This window comes from Spermophilus citellus (assembly GCF_964194105.1).
Source record: "Spermophilus citellus genome assembly, chromosome: 1".
In the NCBI taxonomy this organism is placed as follows: Eukaryota; Metazoa; Chordata; class Mammalia; order Rodentia; family Sciuridae; genus Spermophilus; species Spermophilus citellus.
Window position 1 is genome coordinate 114,432,701 of NC_138182.1, and position 11,473 is coordinate 114,444,173.

The following is an 11,473-nucleotide window of genomic DNA, read 5'->3' on the forward strand; positions in this document are numbered from 1 at the left end:
CCTCCACCATGGCACAAAGCACCCGACGCAGGCCGACCTCACAAGGAACAAGAGGCTGTTGAGCTCCCACTTCCAGAGGCGCACCATCCCTAAGAGCTGTGGGAAGAAGGGTTTTGTACGGTCTGCTACTCCAGGCCTCCCCTGGGGATCTCGGGGCACACCTGCACCACTATGGGGTTACTACCCATCTGCAAAGGAGGAAGGAACACTCACTAAAGAAAGCAGACTCACCCTGAGGCTCCCTAGCCCACCCCACATCTGTGGTCAGCCGTGGTCAGCGGCTGCTCCTCTGCTCCTCTGCTCCTGGCTAGGGTGGGTCTGGCCAAGAGGGTGGGCCACTCCCACACCCCTACCAAGAGCCCAGGTGTCTCACCAGGAGGGCACACATTCCTTGCCCTCCAGCAGGTGGAGGAGGCTGAATTCCTGGCCAGTGCTGAGAGGTCAAGCCGCCCTGCCTCCACGCTGCCACCCTGTCGGCTGTGAGAGCAAGGCGCTGTGGCCTACCCACCTCTACTCAAGATCCACCTGACCAAGGAGATCGCCAAAGCTCTCCCGGAGGAAGCAGTCCCTTCTGAAGCCATGTGGCAAGGTGCACACTCATTATTGTTCTTGAGAACAGTAGTGGCTGGGACATGGCCCGCGTGTCCCCCAAGGATCGTGGGCATGTTGCAACAAATGCAATGTTCAAGCCCCGCCCTTAGGTGTTCAGAAGATGGAAACTGGATGACAAGGGTATTCAGAGAAGGAGCCTTTGGGAGGCCACAGGTTTAGGTAAAGTCATCAAGGTGGTACTCCAGGAAGAGTCCCGGTGGCCTTGAGAGATGGGAGAGAGAGCAAAGAGGACTGGGAGCCACACACATGCTCCCTGTCTCCTGGCATTCGAGGCACCACCTCAGGACTCACCAGCAAGAAGGTCCTCAGCAGACGCAGCCCCTCAACCTTGAGCCACAAGTCAAAATAAACATCTTTCCTTTTCAAGTTGCATAGCCTCAGCTATTTTATTATAGTAATAAACAAATACAAGCTCCTTTTGTCCAGATCAACAAGCTCAACCACAGGCAGCTGAGTCACCAGAGACCATAGAAAGATGGTGAGAAAAGCCTCCTGGGTCAGAACCAACCTCAGGACTGGGTCAAAACATATGGCTAAAAGATGCCAGAGCAACTCATGCCCTAGAACACCAGGGATCAAGGAGAGTCAAAGAGAGTCTTCTGAAAACCACAGTCCTCCCGCACAGGTATCAAGGAACCCATTCCCTGGGGAAGTCACCCTCTCTCTCACCAGAACAGAATCCTTTAAAATGCTCAGCAGAACATTGAAACAAAGGCAACACACTTAAAATTGTCAATGTCATCCAGATCCATAACCATCACTAAGCCTCATTTAAAATCCTGAGGGATGCTTCAAACAGCCTGCTGTGAGGTTCTGGTGTTCTTGGTGGAAACCCTCCCGACGTGTCCCAGGGTGGATGTCAGCAGCATGGCTGTGAGCCTTCCTCTGCCTATCATGATTTAAAATTAGACATGATGGGGCCACGGCCACCATGTAATGGAGTGACATCTCCACCCAACAGCTGCCATCTCTCCTTGAAATGCTAAGATTAGGACTGCACAGATTCTCAGAGTAGAAGTAAGGGCCACAATTAACAGGGTGACTTAACTGGCAAACGCAGTCCCACCGTGGCTGGAAAGGGGCCCATGTCCCCTTCCACAGCTCTGCCAGAGTGGCTCAGAGCAACCCACATCCCAGGTCTCCCTAGGAACCGACTCGTGCTCTCTCGGCTGTCACATTCTGGACATCAGCTCTGCCATCCTCTGCCCCTGTGTCCTGTCACGGCTGTGCTGGGACATACTTCCAGGACCTCCAGGTGGCCACTGCTGGCTCTCCAGGGACCAGGACCAGGACCGCTCCCTGGGGAGCTGAGAGGACAGGTCCAAGCGAGATCAGTGTGCAGAGAAAGCTGTCCACACAAGCAACAGCTGCTGCTGCCGGCCACCCATAGCTGGCATAACAGTCAGAGAGGAGTCGGTCAATGGTGGGACTAGCAGGGCACCACAGGGGACTGCACAAGGCAAACCCTGTGAGTGTGGAGTCCTCCCGAGAAGAGAGTGCCTGGGGGTGATATGAGGCCATTGGGTACTGACACTCTGATCCCATAAACCTTGGCCACAGGCTCATCATAAGGGTGGCGGCTGCTGCGTGAGGTGTGGGCCATATTCTCAGGCACTGTGCGTGAGATCCCTCCATCGCCTGGGCTCTCGGCCTTTTTCTTCTGTCAGGGAACACACAGGCCACTGTTCCAATGCTGGTAGCTCACACGGGGCACCTGAACCTGCCAAAAGCTCGGGAGTCTGCGTGCTGAAGCTGGTGCCTCGGGGTTGGCAAATGGGCCATGAAAGGTGGAGATCGGCTGGAATTGAGACAAGGTGATGGACACATGTAGAGGGGACAAGGTGGGTCAGCAAGTACAGAGGCTCAGAGGGGAAGGTGGGTAGATAAGTGAAAGAAGAATACCACAGGTAAGGAACCACTGCAGGGCAGATGGCAGATACGCTGAGGGACGGGTGATGTGAAGACACATAGAGAGATACAACACCATCCATCCCTAAGGTGCACGAGCAGATGGCACATGATGACAGGTACCTAGCCTCGGCAGATGGCACCCTGAGTCATAGGCAGGTGATATAGTCACAGAGTTGTATAGATGTATGTCTAAATGCAGAGACATGTCCCAAAATGAGCAGACATTGACTGTGGTGACATTTTTGAGGATGGAAATGGGAACAAAGTTTTTCCTTCATGTTCAACTATATAGTTAAATTCTATTCAGTTAAAAAAATAATAATAGGTGCCAGCTACACTAAGAGCAGGAGTGGCCAAAAACACACAATGGGTGCCAGTCTAAACATTTCCTGAAATGAAATCTTGAACAGAGCCCAAACCCACAAGGCAGACAGGAACAGCAGTGCCTGGAACTTTGACTCTCACAGCACCATCACAGCATAGCAGGAGAACCTGGGGACCTGTTAAGAGGCACCAGAGCTCTATGTACCTATCTATCTCCTCAGATGATTCTAGAGTCCTCCACATCCCCTCCATGAGTGTGGAGTCCTCCTGAGGCCACAGGACTCCAGGGCACAGGGTCCAGTATTTTCATGAAGCAGGTGTTGGAGATCTGCTCATGAGAAGCATTGCCACGTTTTCCCCCTACATTTTTTCAGAGAATATTGATTTTTCTATAGAAGTATGCTTTCATCAACCTAAAATGTACTAATTTAAGTTGAATGCATTAGTAAACGATGACAGATTTCTTCAGTTTTGACACTGACACTTTATCCCACAGAAACCACAACTCTGGGGTGCACAACTGTTTAAGGGTTGTAATAATTCCTAGCCTGAGTGTGGTGAAACCTGCTCTTGCCCTCTCCAGGGTTCACAGGCATAAGTCTATACGCGGCTCCCTGACAGGACCAATCAGAGGTGGGACGGAGGAGTGGGTGCCAGGACTCACCCGCGTGAGCCTTGGGCACATAGCCCACACTGCAGAGCCCCACACCAGCTACAAGAGAGTTACTAGGAGTCCCTGGAAATTCACCAAACTTATTTATAAGCATTGGTATCAAAAAAATCAAGTAAGAAAAAAAATAGATAAGAACCATTTCACAAGTATGCCATTTGCCACAGGACCAAAATTATTCTTTCCTTGTGTAGATCACGTTCTATATTCATACAAAGACAACTGTTTCTAATCTAACAAACTGTGCATATTAAAATCAAAAGCTAGTCTAATCTTCTCAGTATCATTCCAATTTTAGTATCTGTGCTACAGAAGTAAGCACCCAAAATTATTATCATTATTATTTTGTTGTTATTATTATCATTATTTAGATACCAGGGATTGAACCCAGGGGCACTTACCCACTGAGCCACATCCCCAGTGCTTTATTTTTTATTTTAAGACAGGCTCTCACTAAGTTGCTCAGGGCCTCTCTAACTTGCTGAGATGGGCCTTCAACTTGCTATCCTCCTACCTCAGCTACCTGGTTGCTGTGGTTACAGGCTTGCAACATTGCATCCAGCCCAAAATTATTTTAAATGAATAAATTTAATATGTAGCAAGAACTGTAGAAGAACAATATGGATATTTTAAAATTAAAGTAGGCCTAAATAAATGGAGAGACAGGCAATGTTCATGAAATTCAAGAGTCAGTAACACAAACACATCAGCTCTCCCTGGTGTGATCCACCATTTGAGGCAACTCTGGTGGGAACGTGACTGCACGTGAGCATGAACGTGGGGGCAGGTTTGGAAAGTCTGGCTCTAAAGGGCACACTGAGAAGCAAGGGCCAAGATACCAAGACACCGTCTGACAGCACCGCACCTTTACTGAGAATCGCGCTCAGGGACCAACAACCCTGTGGGACAGCATCAGAGCCCAGAACCTGCTCCTGAGTGGCTCAATGTCATCCCATGGCTTGACATCACATGATCAAGTAGAATCTCACTTCCTCCATAGAGACTATCCAAAACAATAAAAAATGATCTTACACTGAAAAAAGAAAACTGCCCTTGTCTCACTCTCGTTGAGTGCATCCATGGCTTCTCATGTTCCTGAATTCCCACTGACCACCCATGAATGCTGCTCTTTGGAGAAGCTTCCTCCCTCCCACCATGTTCCCTCCCTCCGCCTCTCCCTCCCTCTGCCTCCCTCCCTCTCCCCTCCCTCCCTCTCTCTCCTATCCCCTCTCACGCACCCAAGAGCCTGCAGGAGCAAGCCCCATCTGTGTGGGCTGCAGGAGCTCCACACCTGGAGCTGCCTGCTGGGGGGAGCCCACCTGGGCACCAGCCCTCCTCTCCTCCCACCACTTCTAGATTATTCCTGGGGCTGCAGGAGCAAAACCTGCACAAGTGACCTCACTATACCAGTGTCTCAACACCACCTCCCACCACACTAGAAAGTTTGCACATCGTCTACACTGAATCCCCCCACCACAAAGACTGCTGGGTGCACCATCTCTACTGCCAGCATGACATAGCACTGTGTGGAGGGTCTTTTCAAATATTCTATCACTGTGTCAGAAGCCCCAATCATCATGATTTCCAGTCATGGCTATAGCAGCACTGTTCACAGTGGCCAAGAGGTGGAACCAACCTGGACACCCATCACCTGACTAAAGTGGGCAAAGGATTTGAGCAGAACTTTCTCAAATATGAGGCTCAAACAGCCCACAGGCAAGTGACCATCGGTAGTGCAGGCCTGACCAGTGAGACAGCTCCTCTTGCCCATCTGCACAGCCACCATCACAAGGCAGAGGATGCCCAGTGCTGGCGAGGACAGGTGTGGACCTTGTGCACAGGCAGGGAGAGAGAAGCAGGTGCCCACCACAGAGACAGGAGGACGGTTCTCCACACTCACGCTGAGTTGCCACAGGCCGGTACAGAGAAGGTGGTCTGCATGGTCTGCACCAGCTCACAGCAGCAGTGCTCACAGACGCACAGTGGCACATGCTCCTACACTGATGGCATCATGCTGAACACGCCAGCCACGTGGCTGCACTCACAGGAAGCCCTGGGAGCCTAGCCACTCCCCCAGGTCGGAGTGGAATGCAGGGGGTTGGGGCTCAGGTCTGCGCTTCAGGGCAGGGACAGAGCCTCCATCTGAAGGTGAGCCGTGCCAGAGATGGGGGTAGTGACCCTGAAGGGACAACGAGCTGTGCACTTGAAGATGGTCACGGCCATGAGTTTTATGTATACTCCCTCCCAGTTTTACAAGCCAGTATGGTACCAGAAAGGACACACGAACGCATCCAGAGGACAGCATGGAGAACTGGAGAACGCCCCCTCCGCTCGCAGGACTGATCTGTGGCACAGCTCCAAGCACTCAGTGGAAGACATTTGCCTCCACCAAACAGGGATGAGCAGCTGGACACCCACGTGGGAAAAGAGAGCCTTGCCTGAAGCCTCAGCTGCCACACACTCACACAGAGGGTTAGAGGTGTCAGCGTGGGGCCAGACCCCTGTGTGTCAAGACCTGGGAAACAAAGGAAAGGTACTCACGCTGGAGGCTGTGAAGGAAGGAAGGGCCCTTGCTCTGCTGCCGGGCAGTGTCTGGACCAACTTGACAGAGGCCCAGCCTTCTCAACCTCCTTCCATAGGTCGTGGCCTGACCACCCTGTTACGTTTCAAGAATCTATGTGTAGCCAGGCGCCCTGGTCACATCTGTAACCCAGCCTCTGGGAGAACGAGGGAAGAGGATCACAAGTTAGAGGCCAGCCTGAGAAACTTAGCAAGACCCTGTCTCAAAATAAAAAGGGCTGGAGGTGTAACTCAGTGGTGGAGCTGCCAGGTTCCATCCCTAATGTGTATACTCCTCCTCTTTCTGCCTCAACCTCCTTTAATTTGCCCAAAGCTAAAGTGCATCTCTGGTCTCAGCATCCACGCGCAGAAGCAAATCTCTGAGTGTGAAAGGGGATAGCCACCCTAGACAGCAACCGGACCACGTTTTATAAAATAAAACAAGTGAGGGTCAGACCACCAGCAACTGCACTCCTGGCATTTATCCCAGAGTTGGAAATGTATGTTCACACCCAAATCTGCACGTGGATATCTAGCAGTTTTCTGTGGGATAGCCCCAACCTGCAGACAACCCAAATGCTCAAGGGTGTCTCCATTTGCTCTGCTGGCACATCAGAGTACCACAGACCCAGCAGCCTGAACACAGAACTGTGCTCTCTGACCACCCAGAGGGAGGCTGGAAGTCCAAAATCAGGGTGGGGACAGGCTCCCCCAGCCTCCACCTGGGCTTGCAGACACCACCCTCTCAACCTTCTCACGGCTGCCCTGCGGTCTGCGTCCTGGTCCTCTCACCAGGCACTGGTCCTGTAGGATGAGGACCCACCCCAGTGACCTCACCATACCTTAACACCCTCCTAGGAGGCCCCACCTCCAACACAGCCTCATTCTGAGGTCCTGGGGCTAGGACTTCATCGTGGGAATTTAGGGGCAGAAGTCAGCCCTAATCAAATGGGTGCACTAAACAGACTGTGGTACATGCACTGGAGGAGACACCACTCCACAGCAAACAGGAAGGAACTGTCCCAGGGGCCTTGCCCTGCTGGATCCCAGGGAATGATGCTGGGCTTGCAAAGGCAGACCTTCTCCAGGTCCATGCTGCCCACGGTTCCTTTCCTACAATGTTTTTGAAGAGGCAACATTTGAGAAAAGGAGGGCAAGTGAGTTGCTGTTGGGATTGGAGACTGGGGGAGGAGGAAGCTGCAGAAAGCCCCTGGGAGGATCCAGTGGTGATGGACGGTTTGCATTTGGTGGGGGACACACTTGCCTCCACTTGTGGCACAGTGCATGAAACTCCACCATTCTCTCCTCCCCTCCAGCTGTCCTGAGGTCTTCTTACCTCACGGGTAACGTGTCACCCCACCAAGCAGCAGTACACCAGAACTTCTTCCTCTGGCTAAGGCACCACCTGCTGATTGGATCATAAGCACCATACTCACACTGCACTCCAGAACCATGCGCTACAGTCACATATCAATCACAAACAAATCCTTAAGTACTTTTCAAAAATGCACACGGCTGGGGGTCTAGTTCAGCCATACAGCACATGCGTAGCATGCGCAGGCCCTGGGTCTTTAAAAATTAAAACTGGTAATGATAAATTTAAAATTCCATAGAAACAAACACAGTTATATATGGGGGTGTCTGATAAGGAGCATGGTTTGCATCAAATCCCACGTCTTGACCAGATGCTGCCAGTGGTTTGCAGAGTCCCCCTTAAGGAAAACTAGGTAAAGCAGCACAAGGGGTCCCTTGTCGTTCCCTACAACTATCATTGCAGTAAAAACTTCAGTTAAATCCAGCACCAGGCATCCCCCACGGCGGCCCTAGAGGAGGTCCTACTTCAGAGCCTGCTTCTTGGTGCCTTCTCCCAAGTGTCTTCCCCCCCACATCTGAGGGCACCTGAGTGCAAAACCATGGCGCACACAGCCCAGGGCGACAGCGCACATCTGGCTAGGCATAGGGGCCTGCCTGACACATGCAGGGCCCTCCCCACCATGGGCCCTCCCGCACGAGGCCCTCCCCCTCATGCCCCCCCCATAGGGCCCTCCCCCTCATAGGGCCCTCCCACGCACAGGGCCTTACACTCGCTGGGCCCTCCCACTCACCAGACCCGCCTCGCCACCTGGCCCTCCCACTAAAAGGGCCCTCCCACTCATATGGTCCTCCCACTCATAGGGCCCTCCCCCTCACAGGGGCCCCTCTCTCACAGGGCCCTCCCTCTCACAGAGCCCTCCCCCTCACAGGGCCCTCTCCCTCATAGGGTCCTCCCACACACAGGGCCCTCCCCGTCACAGGGCCCTCCCCCTCACAGGGCCCTCCCGCTCACAGGGGCCCTCCCACATACAGGGTCCTCCCACGCACAAGGTCTGCCCCGCCACAGGGCCCTCCCGCGCATTCGTTCCCACCCCGCTTCCTTGGCTTCATTGCACTGCAGTGGACACTGTGTGCTGCTCTTCGACAGCCGCTCCTGAGTTGGGGAACAGCAAGGCGGGAGGCACCCAATGCCCATCAGTCTCCAGGGGTGGTGTTCACTAAGGTTATCCTGCTTGTTGCTACTGGGATTCCTAAGGAAGCTTCCTCTTTTGATTGGCACGTAACAGTGGCACTCAGTCATGGGGGACAGGGCCGTCAACTGCATGCTCAGGATAGTGACACCAGCACATCCACTGCCCCCAGCTCCTTCAGTTCCCAGCGGCTGTACACTGGGCCTTCACTGTGCCCCTCCTGGGTTCTGAAATGCACAAGCTACTCTCGGCCAGGTCTGCTGCTCCTCCTATCCCCCTCCTCCACGCCTGTCACCTACAGTCCCACCCTTCCTTTTCCTCTGACATAAAACACACTCAGTAACCACTAGTTCTCCCCAACACCAAGGGCCAACCTAAGGCTGACAGCACATCAGGGAATTCAGGCAGGGGCTGCAGAGGTGGTAAGGAGCCCAGACCCCTGACGGACAGCAGCAGGTCAGGGCTCTGCCTCGGGAACACAGCCTGGGCCGCCAGGGCCCCCGGGCCCACCCTTCCCCTTCAGCGTTCACCAAGCCAGGCCTTCACCCACCTCGACCAGAACAGAAAAACAGCCCGGAGGGGGTGCACCTCAGTGCAGAGCACTGCCTGGCATGCCCAGCCCTGCAAGGCACTGGCACACTGCCTGAGGACTTCTCGTCCTGACAGGCATACGTGCAGTGCTGGTCCTGCCACATTAAACAGCAGAGACAGTCCCAGAGCCTCGTGAGGAGGCAGCCTTCCTGAGGACAGCAGGTTGCTTCTGCATTTGTGGAGACACTGTGCAAACCAACCAGGGAGCTGGGCTGTGGGAGAGGTGGCCCACGGTTACAGACAGTGGCTCACAGTCACCATGAGTGGTGGGTGTTACTTGTTTGTATGTTCACTATGCCACACTCTGGTCTGTTCAGCTCTGTTTACCAATCCACTTTAATAAGAACTACAAGCTTTCCAACGCTCCATGGGGTTCGCACAGAGCGCAGAAAGTCAGCCAGCAAGGCACAGGGACCAGAGAGAAGACTGGTCCATTCCTCCAAGTGCCTGGAAGATGCGTCTCCGCCAGGTCCACAGCGCTGGCAATCCCCAGTAGTGCTCAGGCCATGAGCAGCGACTGCCTCGAGGCCAGTCTGAGTGACTGCTCCCGGGCCAAGGGCCTGAGTGACCAGAGAGGTGACCCATTCTCACGAGGCGCAGGCCAGGACAGGATGACCTCACAACGCCTCATTGTTTATGAGCCAGGCCAGGCCTGGCCTCCAGGTGAGGAATGGAGACTGAATGTCCACAAACAAAGCCAGGGGGCTGGCCGGTTCCTCCCCTCCCCCTCCCCAGGCAGCCAGTGCAGTTGGGGTCTGCAGGCTTCCCCCAGTGCTGTGTTCCCAGCCAGCATTTCTTTGGAGATGCTCCTTCCTGTCCCCTGGAATTGCCTTTGAGCCACCAAAGGTCACGTGCAGCCACCTCTCTCCTGACCTCTCAGCCCAGCTCTCACTTCTTCCCTGGACCTGTGACTGTCTTCCAGGAGCTTCTCTGTGCTTCACACCCATCCATCCTCAGACACTGCAGTCTCCAATTCTTCCGGAAACACTTGGGACTGGGTTTGGTGGGTTTTGTGACTCTTGTTTTTCTTGGTACAGGTGATTAAACCCTTGGGCGCTCTACCATGGAACCACATCCCCAGCCCTTTTTATTGTTTAAATGAGATGGGGATGGCTACATTGTTGAGGCTGGCCTCAGATGTGCATCCTCCTGCCTCAGCCTCTGAGTCAACAGGATTACAGGCCATGTCACCATGCCCAGCCTGAGGGTTTTTGGCTTTTAGGACCTTGTAGTTCTGGCTTCCCAGGAAAGTGGTGCTTGTTTCTTGTCAGAAATAGATACCCATCCTCCCCTTGCTGGTTCGAGTGGTCAGATTGCTGGCATTACAAGCAAGTGCCACCATGCCTGGCTGGCATATTCTATTTTTATCACTGGAGATTCTCTTGCTTTTCCAAATCCACATGACCATTTAAACAGCCTCTTGCTTCTTTTCTGTTTAATATTTATTTTTTAGTTATAGCTGGACACAACACCTTTATTTCACTTATTTATTTTTATGTGGGGCTGAGGATTGAGCCCAGGGTCTCATACGTGCACTCTACTGCTGAGCCATACCCCAGCCCGCATCTTGCTTCTTATACCTACTTATTTCCCATAGGCTGATCATAGTTGTGCCTCCTTAGGGGTAGTGTGATGTTTTGGTACGTCTGTGCCCCCCAATGATCCCTTGGGATAGGCAGGTAACCTGGCTGCCCATTTAACTCACTGACCATGCAGGACCTCTGGCACACTTTATCTGCACTGGTCACCTCTAGTGCAACAGTATTCCTCCAGGCTGTGACTCCCAGGCCTCTCCCTTACTGTCCTGGCCTCTAGTGACCACTATTCTGCTCTGGACGTCAACTTTCTCAAATTTAAAATAAATGAAGTAATTTATTTTACTTCATTAAATGAATTTAATATACTTATTGTACATGTCTGGCTACACTAACACCCTACTCTTGCAGATTGGTTCCACTGCCTGTTGTTCTGCTGGCTCTTGCTCATGGTATCACTGTGTGTGTGTGTGTTTGTGTGTGTGTGTGTGTGTGTGTGTGTGTGTGTAGCTTTCCCCTGCATGTTATATCTTAAAGACCTCTTAAAGACCCCTCTGGCTGGGAGAGCCCCCTTCTCCCCTGACAATTCCTACAGGAAAGGCCCTGGGAGCCTCTACTGTGCACACTAACCACCCCCAGGAGGCAGTGTTTCTCCACCTTTCCCCTGCAGTGGGCGACTAGGAATACCCCCAGCTCCAGACAGGGAGCCCTCTACAGTGAGGGTCAGGATATGCCTGCCTTGCCTTCCCAGGGACCTGCAGTCATCA